Source organism: Struthio camelus, chromosome 5, assembly GCF_040807025.1.
Source record: "Struthio camelus isolate bStrCam1 chromosome 5, bStrCam1.hap1, whole genome shotgun sequence".
Taxonomy (NCBI): domain Eukaryota; kingdom Metazoa; phylum Chordata; class Aves; order Struthioniformes; family Struthionidae; genus Struthio; species Struthio camelus.
Window position 1 is genome coordinate 20,679,853 of NC_090946.1, and position 14,140 is coordinate 20,693,992.

General features: G+C 46.7%; 1 protein-coding gene across 1 annotated transcript in view; it reads right to left on the bottom strand.

Moving 5' to 3' along the window:
• The window catches only part of NUCB2 (nucleobindin 2), a 33,999-nt gene extending 33,160 nt beyond the window's left edge, over positions 1-839 (bottom strand). The window contains exon 1 of the mRNA XM_068944921.1: positions 457-839. The gene's annotated coding sequence lies outside the window, so the exon portion shown is untranslated. The remainder of the gene's footprint in view (positions 1-456) is intronic.
• Positions 840-14,140: the final 13,301 nt, after the last annotated feature.

The following is a 14,140-nucleotide window of genomic DNA, read 5'->3' on the forward strand; positions in this document are numbered from 1 at the left end:
CCCCCAACGGGGTCAACGGCTCTCCCTGACAGGAGCCCCCCCCCCCCCACGGGGTCAACGGCTCTCCCTGACAGGAGCCCCCCCCCCCCACGGGGTCAACGGCTCTCCCTGACAGGAGCCGTCCCCATCCCCCCCCACGGGGCCAACGGCTCTCCCTGACAGGAGCCCCCCCCCCCCCCCCCGCCAACGGGGTCAACGGCTCTCCCTGACAGGAGCCCCCCCCCCCCGCCATGGCGAGGCCTCCCACCCGCGGAGCGCCTCCCCACGGGCTGACCCGGCCAGAGCGAGGCCTGCCGAGGGCACCGCCACCCCGAAGGGAGTCAGCATCAGAGCACACGGGCTCTCCGCCACCCTCGGCCCCCCTGCTGCCGCCCTGGCTGGGGGGAAGGCGAGAGGCCCTGGTCGAGCCGGCCCGCGCACCGCCCCTCGCCTCAAGCGCAGGGCGGACGATGCTACCTTCTTTCCCTCGCTTGGGTCCCGAGGTGGTGGGAGAGGAGCCTCTGCTTCCCAGGGGCGCGACGTCTCCTAGACGTGGGGCTGGAGAGGGGCGCAGCCCCCGGACGTCCTCCCGCGCCTCTACGGGACAGGACGAGACGGGGCTCGGCTCGGCTCCACGGCACGGCAACCCAACAGCGCTCCAGCGGCCCCGGCTCCCGTTGCCATAGGGACCGATCCCGCCCCTCGGCGCGCGGGGATTGGCCAGGCCTGACGCCCGGCCGGGCGTCGCGGATGGTTCTGATTGGCGCAGCGCGAGACAACCCACGCTAGATAGCGCGGGAGGCCGGGCCGCCGGCACCGCTGTCGCTCGCGCCGAGAAGGTACGTGGCGCTCGCCGTGGTGGGTGGGGCCAGCGCGCCTCTGGCGTCATGGGAGATGCTGGGGGCGCGCGCACCTGGGCTGGGGGGAGGGGTCCGGCGAGCGCCCGGCTCGAGCTGTGGAAGCACCAACCCCCCCCCCCGAGGGGGCCGTTGGGGGGCAGTTTGTCGCCTTCCCCCCTTTCCCCCCCCCCGAGGGGGCCGTTGGGGGGCAGTTTGTCGCCTTCCCCCCTTCCCCCCCCCCGAGGGGGCCGTTGGGGGGCAGTTTGTCGCCTTCCCCCCTTCCCCCCCCCCCGAGGGGGCCGTTGGGGGGCAGTTTGTCGCCTTCCCCCCTTTCCCCCCCCCCGAGGGGGCCGTTGGGGGGCAGTTTGTCGCCTTCCCCCCTTTCCCCCCCCCCGAGGGGGCCGTTGGGGGGCAGTTTGTCGCCTTCCCCCCTTTCCCCCCCCCCGAGGGGGCCGTTGGGGGGCAGTTTGTCGCCTTCCCCCCTTCCCCCCCCCCGAGGGGGCCGTTGGGGGGCAGTTTGTCGCCTTCCCCCCCCTTTCCCCCCCCCCGAGGGGGCCGTTGGGGGGCAGTTTGTCGCCTTCCCCCCCCTTTCCCCCCCCCCGAGGGGGCCGTTGGGGGGCAGTTTGTCGCCTTCCCCCCCCTTTCCCCCCCCCCGAGGGGGCCGTTGGGGGGCAGTTTGTCGCCTTCCCCCCCCTTTCCCCCCCCCCGAGGGGGCCGTTGGGGGGCAGTTTGTCGCCTTCCCCCCTCCCCCCCCCCCCCGAGGGGGCCGTTGGGGGGCAGTTTGTCGCCTTCCCCCCTTCCCCCCCCCCCGAGGGGGCCGTTGGGGGGCAGTTTGTCGCCTTCCCCCCTTCCCCCCCCCCCGAGGGGGCCGTTGGGGGGCAGTTTGTCGCCTTCCCCCCTTCCCCCCCCCCCGAGGGGGCCGTTGGGGGGCAGTTTGTCGCCTTCCCCCCTTCCCCCCCCCCCGAGGGGGCCGTTGGGGGGCAGTTTGTCGCCTTCCCCCCTCCCCCCCCCCGAGGGGGCCGTTGGGGGGCAGTTTGTCGCCTTCCCCCCTTTCCCCCCCCCCGAGGGGGCCGTTGGGGGGCAGTTTGTCGCCTTCCCCCCTTTCCCCCCCCCCGAGGGGGCCGTTGGGGGGCAGTTTGTCGCCTTCCCCCCTTTCCCCCCCCCCGAGGGGGCCGTTGGGGGGCAGTTTGTCGCCTTCCCCCCTTCCCCCCCCCCGAGGGGGCCGTTGGGGGGCAGTTTGTCGCCTTCCCCCCTTTCCCCCCCCCCGAGGGGGCCGTTGGGGGGCAGTTTGTCGCCTTCCCCCCCCTTTCCCCCCCCCTGAGGGGGCCGTTGGGGGGCAGTTTGTCGCCTTCCCCCCCCTTTCCCCCCCCCCGAGGGGGCCGTTGGGGGGCAGTTTGTCGCCTTCCCCCCCCTTTCCCCCCCCCCGAGGGGGCCGTTGGGGGGCAGTTTGTCGCCTTCCCCCCCCTTTCCCCCCCCCCCGAGGGGGCCGTTGGGGGGCAGTTTGTCGCCTTCCCCCCTTCCCCCCCCCCCCGAGGGGGCCGTTGGGGGGCAGTTTGTCGCCTTCCCCCCTTCCCCCCCCCCCGAGGGGGCCGTTGGGGGGCAGTTTGTCGCCTTCCCCCCTTCCCCCCCCCCCGAGGGGGCCGTTGGGGGGCAGTTTGTCGCCTTCCCCCCTTCCCCCCCCCCCGAGGGGGCCGTTGGGGGGCAGTTTGTCGCCTTCCCCCCTTCCCCCCCCCGAGGGGGCCGTTGGGGGGCAGTTTGTCGCCTTCCCCCCTCCCCCCCCCCCGAGGGGGCCGTTGGGGGGCAGTTTGTCGCCTTCCTCCCCCCGGCTGTTAACGTTTAGTGGTTTTCAGCCCGTTTCTGTTTCTCCTCGCTGTGCCGCGAAGGAAACGCGTTTCGCATTATTTTGGGCTGCAGCTGGAGCGCGTTTGCTGTGTGAAAGCATGTAAGAGTTTCAGAAATGAAAGTTTCTGGTGCTCTCAGTAGCAAGCTCTTTTTATGACTTTTCTTGATTTTTTTTTTTTCTCATATGCACTCAGAGGAAACACTTTCACTTCCACTGATACTTTGTGTGTGAACTTACTCCTTAGACCAAATGGTGTTTCATGCATGCCTCCTATTTCTTAGAGTGAACCTTTAGTATTATATGCCTAATCTGTGAGACTGTGAACCTGTATCTCTTCAGGCATCCTTTTCTGTGTCTGCTTCTTCTTTCTGTTAACTTTCTTACACTTCAGTTTTTTTCCCTTCTCTTAGAAACAGAGGAACAGAAAAGGGGGAGAAAATCTTGACCTTTATGCAGGTTATGCAAGTAAGGAGAATGTTTTCAACCTGCACGTTTGTTTATAGTTGGCATAAGTTTGGCATTTGATGTGCAGATTTGCATCCTGTCCTATTTTCAAGTGTGGCACCTGTTTTTGCACTGATGCCTTCTGTGAGCATGTGTTCAAGAATGAAGTGTTCATATGTTATTCAGAAAAGCTACATTTTGTGCATGTGAAAGCATATAAGACAGGTGTGAAAGCAAGTACTCTATAATTTTTATGAAAATAACTCTTTCTGGAAGAAGCATAGGTTCTAGTTGTAACCTGTCTTCAATGTTTCACTACTGCTATCCTCTACTCGTCTTTAAACAAAGAAGGATTGCCATGTACAAATTCTCGCAAAATTGTATCACTGTGCGTTTCATTTCTATTCTTTTTTACAAGGTAGTTAAATATGCAAACTAATTATTTTTAATGAACTGTTGTAAGATTGTAATGACTTATATAAATGAGAGGAGAAAATAAGTTATTGAGGGATTTATGAAACCTAGGCAAGATACTTGGAACTGGCGTGGGATTCTGAGTGCTTAACTGTAATGAGAATTTGAGTTAAAAGTGGTTTTGGAAATCATAGCTTCTGGGTTATGCATGTGAAAGAAAAATGAGAGTGTAAACTCTCTGTAATGGCCTTTGTGGTAGGAGAAAGCTATTAGAATAATAAGGCTAACTACTCGCCTCTACATAGCTCTCAAGGAAATACTTTCAATACTACAAAAACTGTATTCTACTTACAGTGCTTTTCACTTTAGAAATTCAGTTTAATGGTCAGTTGGCATTCTTTACTGGTTTGTAGACTATAATTTTTATTGGAACCTGGAAACAGGAATTTATGTTAAACATAAATTCTGACATACATTTTGGTAATCACCGTCAACCTATTTCAAACATCTAAATAGCCATTCTCATATGAACCGTTGAAAAGAGCCTAAGATACTTACAGTTCAGTTTAGAACATGCCAAAAATATCTGCAAGAAGAACCTGCACTTTCGTGGCTTTGCGTTCTATCTGGGTAAACCACAGTGTTGCATAAGGAAAGCTGGTTGGGACAAGACCTTTTGGCATGTCACAGGACCCACAAGCGTGACTAGTTGTAGGCAGCAGGATGGCTCTCTGACTGCATGGCACTGACCCAGCGTTGTCACCTGCATGTTGTCAGGAATGGTTTACGTGCTATGTGCTGAGGCAGGAAAGAAAACCTCAGATGGTTTCTGGTTGAAGTTTAGCCAGAAGTGACCTCAGCTGGTATGCTGCAAACGTGGCCATCTTCACCTGTTGCGGCTTAGGTTAATGTTATAGCACAGCTGGGTTTTTCTAGCGTGGTTACATGGACACAGTTTGTCCTTATGTTTGCTGTATGCTGTAATTGCAGCAAAGACAAAGACTGAGGCATTTGGGAGGCAAGGGGTAGGGTATCATTCTGTGCACCTCTTTCTCAGCAGCTGTGCCAGCTTAAAGAGTTGGTGCTGCGTACCTCCTCTAGCCTACCTCATGCTGCTCTGCCGTACTATTTTTTTTTTTTTTTCCCAATGGCTGCAAGGTAGATCAGTTAGCTGCTGGTTATTTGAAATGTGTGTATGTTTGCTGCCTTTGCTGCAGGAGAGTGAGGTAGGGGAACACGGAGGACAGATGGAATTTCCTGAAATCGGTATTGGCAGCAAGGTGGGAGGGGAGGGCTGTGTGGAGCTGTGCCCTTGATGCTAACAGTAATATGAGACACCTGATGTTCTTTTCCTCTGTCAAGCACAATGCCAAACTCCTCAGGGACTAGTCTAGAATATAGTTACTAAAAATGTCCATTGCTGATTTACATAAGCAGTCTGTAAACTAACAGGGTGCTGGGGCAGTAGTCCAAGATTTTGTGACAGTGATCAACACGTGAGATGCTCTAGCATGCCTGAATGCAAGAAAATTCATCTTGGTTTATAAAGTGAGATTAAAATACAATCATGTTAATGCAATGTGTGGGGTTGTTTTGTTATGACTTTCAGCTTTATTTGTATGCTGTTTTTTCTTCTGTTGCTTGTTACAAGATGGTCTTAGCTTATTAAGACTGTCATCTTTTTTTGACTCTTGCTGTTCTTTTTTCTTTTCATTTGATTTGTTTGGGTTCGTTTACAGGTTTTTGGGGGTCTTTTTTGCCCTGCTGGTGTTAGCCAGAGAGCTTCTGAAGCTGTTAGAATGCTGTTTTAGATGATTTAGAAAAGGCTTTTTGGAATGACTTGGGTTTCGACATTCAGGAAGCTGCAAGAGTTTGAAAACTGTTGAGGGTTTCAGTATTGCAAGGGAAGCAGTTACCTTAATCTGAACTTGAGAAACAATGTTCTTAATTGCCAGGCATAGCAAGGGAGAACAGAGGGAAGGATTGTCTTTGACAATTTTGCTAACATACTGGAACAATATAACATGACCAGGGAAAATTTCAAGAGGGCTTGTACGTATCAGAGTGTCCTTAATATTTGTTGTTGTTTTTATTTCCTGGAAGGTTATTGACACTGGAATTCTCATTATCAGAGGTAGAGAATTAAGTAATCAAATGTCTTTAAAGTAGTAGACCTAAATTCTGCTTTCTATCCCTCTGGGAAATGCAGTGACAAATGCAAAGCAGCATGGGCAGGAAGTGTCATTTCCTCAGAGTGAGGCTGGGGAGAACAGTTAACTCATTAGCATTAGTTTCTGTTTTAACCACAGAATAAGCCCAAAACTTCAAGTCCAAATAATTGTTGGTGCTAAAGTAACTTCTGTACGGTTTTACCCACCAGAAGAAGGAGTAGCAACAGGAGCCATATTAACCTCTATAACTTGTTTCATTTTGGTTAGGAAGGACACCTAGAAATGAGGAAGCAGCTTACTCTCCATCCCTCTATGATACTGGCTGTGCTGTTACTGGAAAAAGTCATGCTTAACTAGTACAATGTGGTTTCCTGACATGTGTAGCTACTTCCTATCCACTGAACTGAGGTTAAGATAATTTTCTATATATTTCCCAACTGTTACAAGTTAATAGATGTAATCACAGATGTGAAATGGAAATAGTGATTGAAAAGTTAAGCATGTCCTGGTTAAGTGCCTAACCGATCCAGTGTGGAAAGTCTGATCTCATCTGAAAGTGGTGAGGTAGCAAGAATGCAGGCTCTTTGCTGTGGCTGGCATATCCTTGAGGAGGCAGTAGGTTCAGAGGAGTTGCATGAGTTTCAGCTAGCTTAGTGTATGGCCCATATGTTTTCTCCATCAGGACTTCTGCCTGGAATCTTCCCTTGTTAAACAAGTCCAGCTGGTGGCCTCCCTAATTAATACTTCTGAGGGTTTTTGCATATGTAAGCAGTCAGAAGTTCGTTATGCAAATGTAGTCATTGGCTTTACTATCAGTGATGGCCCCCTTCTGGCTTTCAGGAGACTGTTCTGCACCTGAGTTATGTTTTGTGGGTGTCATCTCGTGCTCTAACAAGGTTAGGTTTTCCTCTCAGCAGAAACTTTTTAACTTCCTTACATTTAAGCCTTGGTGTGACTGTCCTGACTGATAAGGGAGTAGAGGAATTGTACTCTGTTTTAGCAGCATTCCTAGTTAAAAATTCAGTGAGCTTCAGGTATCTAAGAGGGTCCTGTTAAATTATTTCTAAATTATTATTAGTCTTATCTTAGTCTGTCTCTTATGTAGGGAGGAACGTTTGTCTCCAAGTTTGCCAGACCTGTTGTTGTTTGCTGATAAGTAGATTGTCTAACTCTGAGGCGTGGGTCTGATTTATTAGTCCTTACACAGCTGAGATTAATTTTCCCAATGCAAGATACCCCTTTCTAATGCATAATTGCAGCAACATTGTATGTTACTTTCAGCTAGTACAACCTTTCTGGGAAATGAAATTTAGAACAAAATATTTCAGATAGAACTAATCCAAAAGTTGGAATTCAGAGCTGAAAACTGCAGTTCTTTATAAGAAGGGGGAGGGGGAGTGCTGCTAACCTGTTGCCTTGTAAACCAAGGATATGAATTCATGAACCCGTTATTGTGAATTAACCATGGCATACCCTTACAGCACGTCAGCTACTCTGCTGTAAGAGGTACTTTGCTCCTCAGTGGGGGAAAAAAAAAAAACATGCAGGATTTTACAGTGTTAGAAAAAATAATCAACAGCTAGATGATGATCATCTTGTTTCTTCTCACAGGTCCCATGCTGTTCTGAGGTCTGCTGCTTGGGGGCGGGGGGGGGGGGTGATCATCATTGCTTTGACTGTTTTGAGATTGTTTTCGCCCTCTATCAGTCACAAGCTGATAAGACCTGTAAGTAGTTATGCTGCTTATTTTTTCTCTCTCCAAATGTTATGTGGCTACCTCATTTCAGATTGGAACCTGCTTTAGGCAAAGGCTGGAGCATGTCTGGCCTGGTGGTTCCCAGCTTTCTGGGGCCACACGGATGCCCCCTGCTGGGATCAGAGGCACGTCAGGCAGCATAACCACAGCCACGGGCTTGGATGTGTGCCTCTCCCCTGACTTACAACGTATGTGGTTGGGTCCCTTGGTGGAGCCACTTCTGGTCACGTGAGGTAAGTGACACTAAACGCTAGGTGGATTGTTCTGGTGAGTGATTAGAGGTTTCTTAGTCCTGTTCTGGTGTTAGCTATTTACTAAACGTAACTAGAATCTATTGCATCTCTTGAAGAATTCCATCACACTAGTTAATTTGGAGAGGTAGAGACCTGCTCCATCTTCTTTTAATGTCGACTAAGAAAAACTATGGCTAGAATAAATAACGTAGTTATCCTTATTACTGCAACTATTCATACTGCTGTAGTAGGAGCTGCAGGACCCCTTTCTATTAGGGACTGAACAGTATAGGTACAGAATGAGAGAGGTCCCTGTGCATGAAAATTTGTAAATCTAAAGCTATTCTACATTAGTCTGTCATTTCTTGGGTGTGTACCTGGCTGGCCACCTGCTGCTGATTTCCTTTTCAAAGTGGCTGTTTATAACTTTAAAATTATTAGAAATATTCTGTTTTTTGTGTATTGAAAAGAAAAACAAAATGTAGTATTAGGTTAGGGCTGAAAATGATGATGAGGAATAAACTTTCTCATAATATAAAATTTACTGAATTATAATATGGTATCTCCCCTAGAACAAAAACAATAAATCTGAGTCTGATCAAAGAGGGTTCTGTTTCAATTGGACTTTTTAAATAAAGATAAATTTGCTCAGTCAGCTCCAGCTTTTTAGTTTCTCTTCAGGAGTTTCTGAATTTGAGCCAAAAACTTTTTTCTGGAAACAGGAACATTTAGACCTCAGTGCAGTCCAACATTTAAGCAAATGCCTAGGTCTATGACTGTGTGCTTTTGAGCATTTGTTTGTTGTATGCATATATATTGTGTATATATGTAATATATATTGTATCTTACAGGAAAAGATACTTTTTAAAGCAAACCGGTGACTCGGGACTTTAGGTTAACGATCAGGGAAGGAAAGCTTCCTTGACAATTTCAGCTTTACATTGACTGGAAAAAAAGATGTAGACAATTTTTGTTCTATAGAGGAAATTGAAAGAGAGCTTAGTTTTAAAAGACAGATTTCGGTGAGTTGAAGGTGGAGGGAAAAATGTGGATGCTGGTAGAAGACCTGCGGATCACTTCAGTCTTGAGGCAACATGGAGCACTCACAAAGAGAAGACTGAAAACGACTGGTATCTGGCTTAAGAAGGAGGTAAGACATCTAAGCTGATGCAAGCTATTTTGGTGATCCCAGCTGAAGAGAGAGTGGTTTGGAAATGAATTAGTAAGGAATAGAAAGAAACAAGAAGTAAAAGGGTACTGCGGTTGGAGAAAGTAGTTTGTCATTTACAGCACTCTTTTGAGGCTCTGATTTCTATTAATGAAAACATTAAAAAGGTAGAAAAAAGGGCTTGTGGTAAAGGATATGCAGTGTACATATTTAACACCATTCTTCATATTTTTTCCAAGTCATCTGCAGTTTATATAATGCTATTGCCATTATACAGGAGAACAATAGCACCTGAGCATTAGGCAAGGACCAGATATCCACCAGCTATGTTTAAGATTGCACTGGTCATTTAAAAAAGAAGCCTCAATCATTTAAAATCGTATCGACTTCTTTCCCATCATAATTAAATGCATATAGTTACCATTCAGTCATTTCAGGGAGAAAAATGGGTAGGAAACAGCTTTTTTTGTTTTGTGGTGTCTGGGGTTTTTTGTTTTTGTTTTTTTTTTTTCCCCAAACCTTTGACTAACGGAGGGAAGTCAGCTGTGGTATTTCACAAGAATTTTTACCAGGCTATCACTTGATGTTACCATAAATGATCCCCCAGAAGGGTAGTGGGTGATGTGAGAAAGTTTGTGATTAACAGTGGATTATTTAGACTATTAAAACTGAAAGCTGACCTTCAATTTTAGAGTTGCAAAAGGGTCTCATAAAACTGAGCAGCTGGCGATAAAGCAGCAAATGATGTGCTAATAATGTAAAGTGATTTACCTTGAGGAAGAGCAGTCTTAATTTTACCTCCAACAGGCTCTGGACTATCCCTATAGAAGAAGGCAACAAGGATGAGCACAAGCAGGGAATGGCTTCTGCATTGAAAAGAAAGAAAAGAGTCCTGAGCCTGCAGGAGACATGACACTGGGACAGAGATGGCAGAGATTTGTAAAATAGAGCGGTGCTCTGGAGGTAGATAGTAAAGAAATGCCTGCTATTTCTTGTGATACAAGAAAAAAGCATCAAATGAAATGATCAGGTGGCAGATTCAAAACAAATCAATGTTTCTGTCTGTGGGTCCCTCTCCCCCCCCCCATTTAGCACCCAGTTAAATAAATGGTAGAACTCTGAAGTTTAAGTGGATTCAAAAGGTATCTGAATACCTTCTTGGAAAAATTCGTTTAGGACAAAAAAGTAAAAATATAATTTCTGTCTTGGGATGTCCCTGAACTACAGATCACTAGAGGCTGGGATAGCTTGCAGTTCTCTGGCCACTGTGGGAGACAGGATGTTGGGCTGGATGGATCTTTTACCTGAACCAGTATGGCCACTGTGTGCTGTGCTATTATCTTCTAGGATTTGTTATTTGCTGTTTTTTTCATATTTTCATCTAACGTTTTCTAAAATGTGTGGTGTGGGGAAAGCATAACAGTCTAGTGCAGCAGTAGTAGAGCAAGAAGGCTAGGTGTGAGTTGAGAAGAGGAAAAATAAGATAAAATGGGATTAATGAAGAACGTGCTCAACACTGCTGCATATGTTTTGTCGGTGTTGTATGTTGCAGCTTCTTAACTCTTGTCTTTTTGCTCTGTGAAGCAATTCTACCTTACAGGCTGGATTGCAAGTTGAAGTTAAAGTGTAAACCTAACTGCTTTGTGGAGAAAGATGTGGTAGGATTCTGACAGATCTCCAAGAGACTGAAGTTCAGAGCACACTCCTCGCTTTGTGTGGTGTGCAAAGTACAGTTCTGCTCTTTCAGGCATGGTGGATGAAAAGTGCTATTACCTTGTTTCTCTCATGAATTGTACAAACCTCAGATGACTCTCCTTTCAGGATCTTAAATTACAGTGCTTGGTTCCTGGTGAGAATCTATTTTCAATTACAGGCAAAATAATAAAGGCCATTAGCAGAGCGTAAGGTTGGAGCTGAAAATAAAAAGCGCATAGCTGAAAAATTACCAGTAAGAAAATCGCAAAGGAGAGGGGAAGCACAAGTGAGTGCAAGTGGATGCAACTGTGTGACCAAGTGAGTGTGTGAGCAAGCATGTGCGAGTGAATGTGCAGAGGCATCAGTGTGACTGCACACTGTTCAGTGTGCCTAAGTGTGAGCAGGCATGCAAATGAATGCATGTGTGAGTGCTCTTTAGGAAGTAAGTTGAGGTTTTAAACCATAATGTGTGGCTTTTCTTTGTGCCCTGCAAACACCATTGTGGAGAAATGGCTCCTGCTCCCCAGTCTCATGCATGTCCAAATCCTATTAATTTTCCTCTGTTACTGTTCAAAGGGGGCTGTGCTGAAGACTAAATAATCAAGTGGAACTGTAACGTGTGTTTCTGGTCTGGAAGCCATTCCCACAATCTTTCTAGAGGTACTGCAGTGCCAAGCTCCCCTTTTTTGTCCACTAGTTATGCTGAAATGAAGTAGGTGCCCTTGTGGACATCTGTAGAGTATTGTTGACAATATTTACAGTTTTGGAAGTTGAAAAACAAAATTGGGCTTATTGTGTGTCTGGGTGCTGATGGGAACAGAGAGTTACAGACTGGAGCGGTGTTTGTTTTTTCACAGTGAAAGAAAGAACAGTATTTAGCAAAAAGTGCCATTGGTGCCCTTGTTGGATCCTAATATTGCTTTGTTCCTGGGAAATTTGAATGTTACAAGAATGGGAGGATACAGTTGCAAGCTATACTCCATCTGACTTGCTAATTACAGCCAAAAATGTGCCAGAGGGAATTTGCATGTTTTGTATTGACCTACATAAACCCTAGCTAAGCATAGGAGTAGCTTAGAAATTGTTTCACTCTGTTTCTGTAACCCTTTGTGCTTTATCAACCATTACTCTTTATTCTTATGTCAATTCATATATTTCTAATATTGCGTTGCAAATATTTTTCTCCCCTCCCAAAATATCCATACAAATCAGGCAGGAGGAGAATATCTAAAAGAGCATTGTCTGTACTTTGCTTGCTAGTGCCAAGCTGTGTGGCTAGAAAATAGAAATGCAGACTTCTACCTACTGCAGAAGAAAAGAAGTAAACTGTAATGCAAGGTCATACAAAATAAATTGTGTATCCTGGCGCTGGAAAACTGGCAGACCAATACAATACTTTGTTTTGAGCTTTATTTCAAAAGACAGAAAATGTATATAGACACTTGTTTTAGTATCTAACTGATAATCCTAGCAAATATATCTGATTTGGGCAGAAAGTTATGTGGCTGACCTGAATAGTCCATGACTCTGGGAGGGTCGGCAGGGCAGGGCAGGCAGGCATGGGGAGATGACAATTGGAAACCAGTACCAAGAACCTTGTATAGATAGGAAACTAAGATTGCTGCATGCTCATGCAGCTGACAGTCATTTTTAAGAATGTTTTTGCAGAAGTAGGAATTAAATAGTGATGTGAAAATAAAATTATTATAACTAACATTATTTTAAAGACCAACATTAAATCTATTGTGCATGTAAATGTTCATCACTCTATAATTACTTATAAACACTATTTCTGCTTGTAGGCATTTTTAACTGTAAATGTTTTACAGCACTTAGGCTTCACACCAATTCTGTGAAATAGGTAAATGTTAAATCAAGAGTTTAATAGAGTAACTTCTTTGTTTCACAGTCTGTTGTGGAGCAAGTTTCCCTCTTATGACTAAAACCCAGAAGCTGTGATTCCAAATTTGTTGATAAAATTTACAAGTGGAAAAACAACACTGTGAACCAGTACATAAGAGCTTCCTAGAACTGGTTAGCTACGTGCTGTCTACATTTCTAGTGTTGGCACTGGAGTAAAGAGGGCTCATTCTGCCTTTCTTTTCTTGATGGCGTTTGTTCCAGTGGATGGAAATGTTGAGAGTTATGAAATGTAGTGGAGATGAAAATAGCTGTGAGGCAGAATGACCTCTAAAATAGATCAGGACAACAATTCTTCTTGTGGACCTTATCTCCTTTATATTATCATTTCTTCTGGCCTGATTCCAACACCACTGCTCTTCTCCCCCACCAAGCTGTGACATACAAAGTAAAAGCTTTCATCAGTATATCTGAAAGCACTTTGCAGTTACTCTGGATTTCACAAAACCGCAGTTGGATAAGCTACATTTCACAGGCTGGTAAACTGAAGCCAAGACAAACTGGTTTGCCCAGATAAACTGCACCCACTGTAACTATTATCAAACTCTTTCTGCAAGCCTCAGGCTGCAATCTTGTAACTTAATTTCAGAAATGGAGTAGGTTTGGCTGCTTCATTACCAGAGGACTAGAAGGCCCACCTATCAACAAATGCTTTTCATTCATCTAACTTCTGAGCCTCTGGCCAAAACAGTGTGTGAACCTTTGCAGCCCCTGCCAGCCCTTCCTAAGTGACCCTCTTCCCCAGCCCACCCAAACTGCAGGCTCCCTGTTGGGATGGAAAAAAATTGGATCCTCAAATTCAGCCTTAAGGCTGTCTCATCTGGTCCTGTGGCAAAACTCCCTTTAGATGAATGGCTGCAGACATAGGGTCTCTCATAGGACTTGAGTTTTAGGCAAGAATTGAAGTCTTCTGTGCCTCAAAATAGTCTAACTTTTGTAACATTAAGACTTAGTATAGACTGGGATTATGTAATTTAATTGTTTGCGGGTTTGTGAAGCCAGTAAAGATACCAGCATCAGATGTTTACAAATCCTCATTTGCAACAACGGTCCAAAGCGTCAATCCCCAGTACTTTATGATCACAGAGGGATGTGTGGTTTAAGCCCGGATTTTAAAAATGCTTTCAATAAAAGCTCTACCTCTGTTGGCACATCTGTCTGCCTTTTGCCATTAGGCTAGCAGCGTGCTTGTCTTTTGAAGTCCTTTTGTTTGCAAAGGTGTTAGTCATGCTCCATTAGTGCTCTCTAGTTGGCATGTGGTTCTGTGTATGCTTAGATTGGAGCATAATGCAGCATTTGTTCTTTATTGCTAAATTAATGGTTTCTAATGAGTCAGTCTTCAGTGTTACAGAGGTCTGTTTTGACCCTAGAAAATGAGGTGGGCTAGGTCCCCACAAGGCTAGGTGGTGCAATAGCTGTGTGCCTATTGGGGGGGAAAAAGGAAAGGAAATAGAGCAGCGAAGCAATGCTAGTGAATGCTAGTGTTGGTGGTTATACTCCAGAGGCTTACTGAATTTTCAGAAGTGTGACATTTGAAAGGAAATTCAAAAATGAAGAGTATTTCCTAAGTCAAATTTTGGGCTGCAAGGCAGTCTCTATATTTGGAAACAAGGCCTTGTGGCCTGATTTCCCTCCCCCCCCCCCCCCCAAGTGACAGAATATGTTCTAGGGTTTGCTG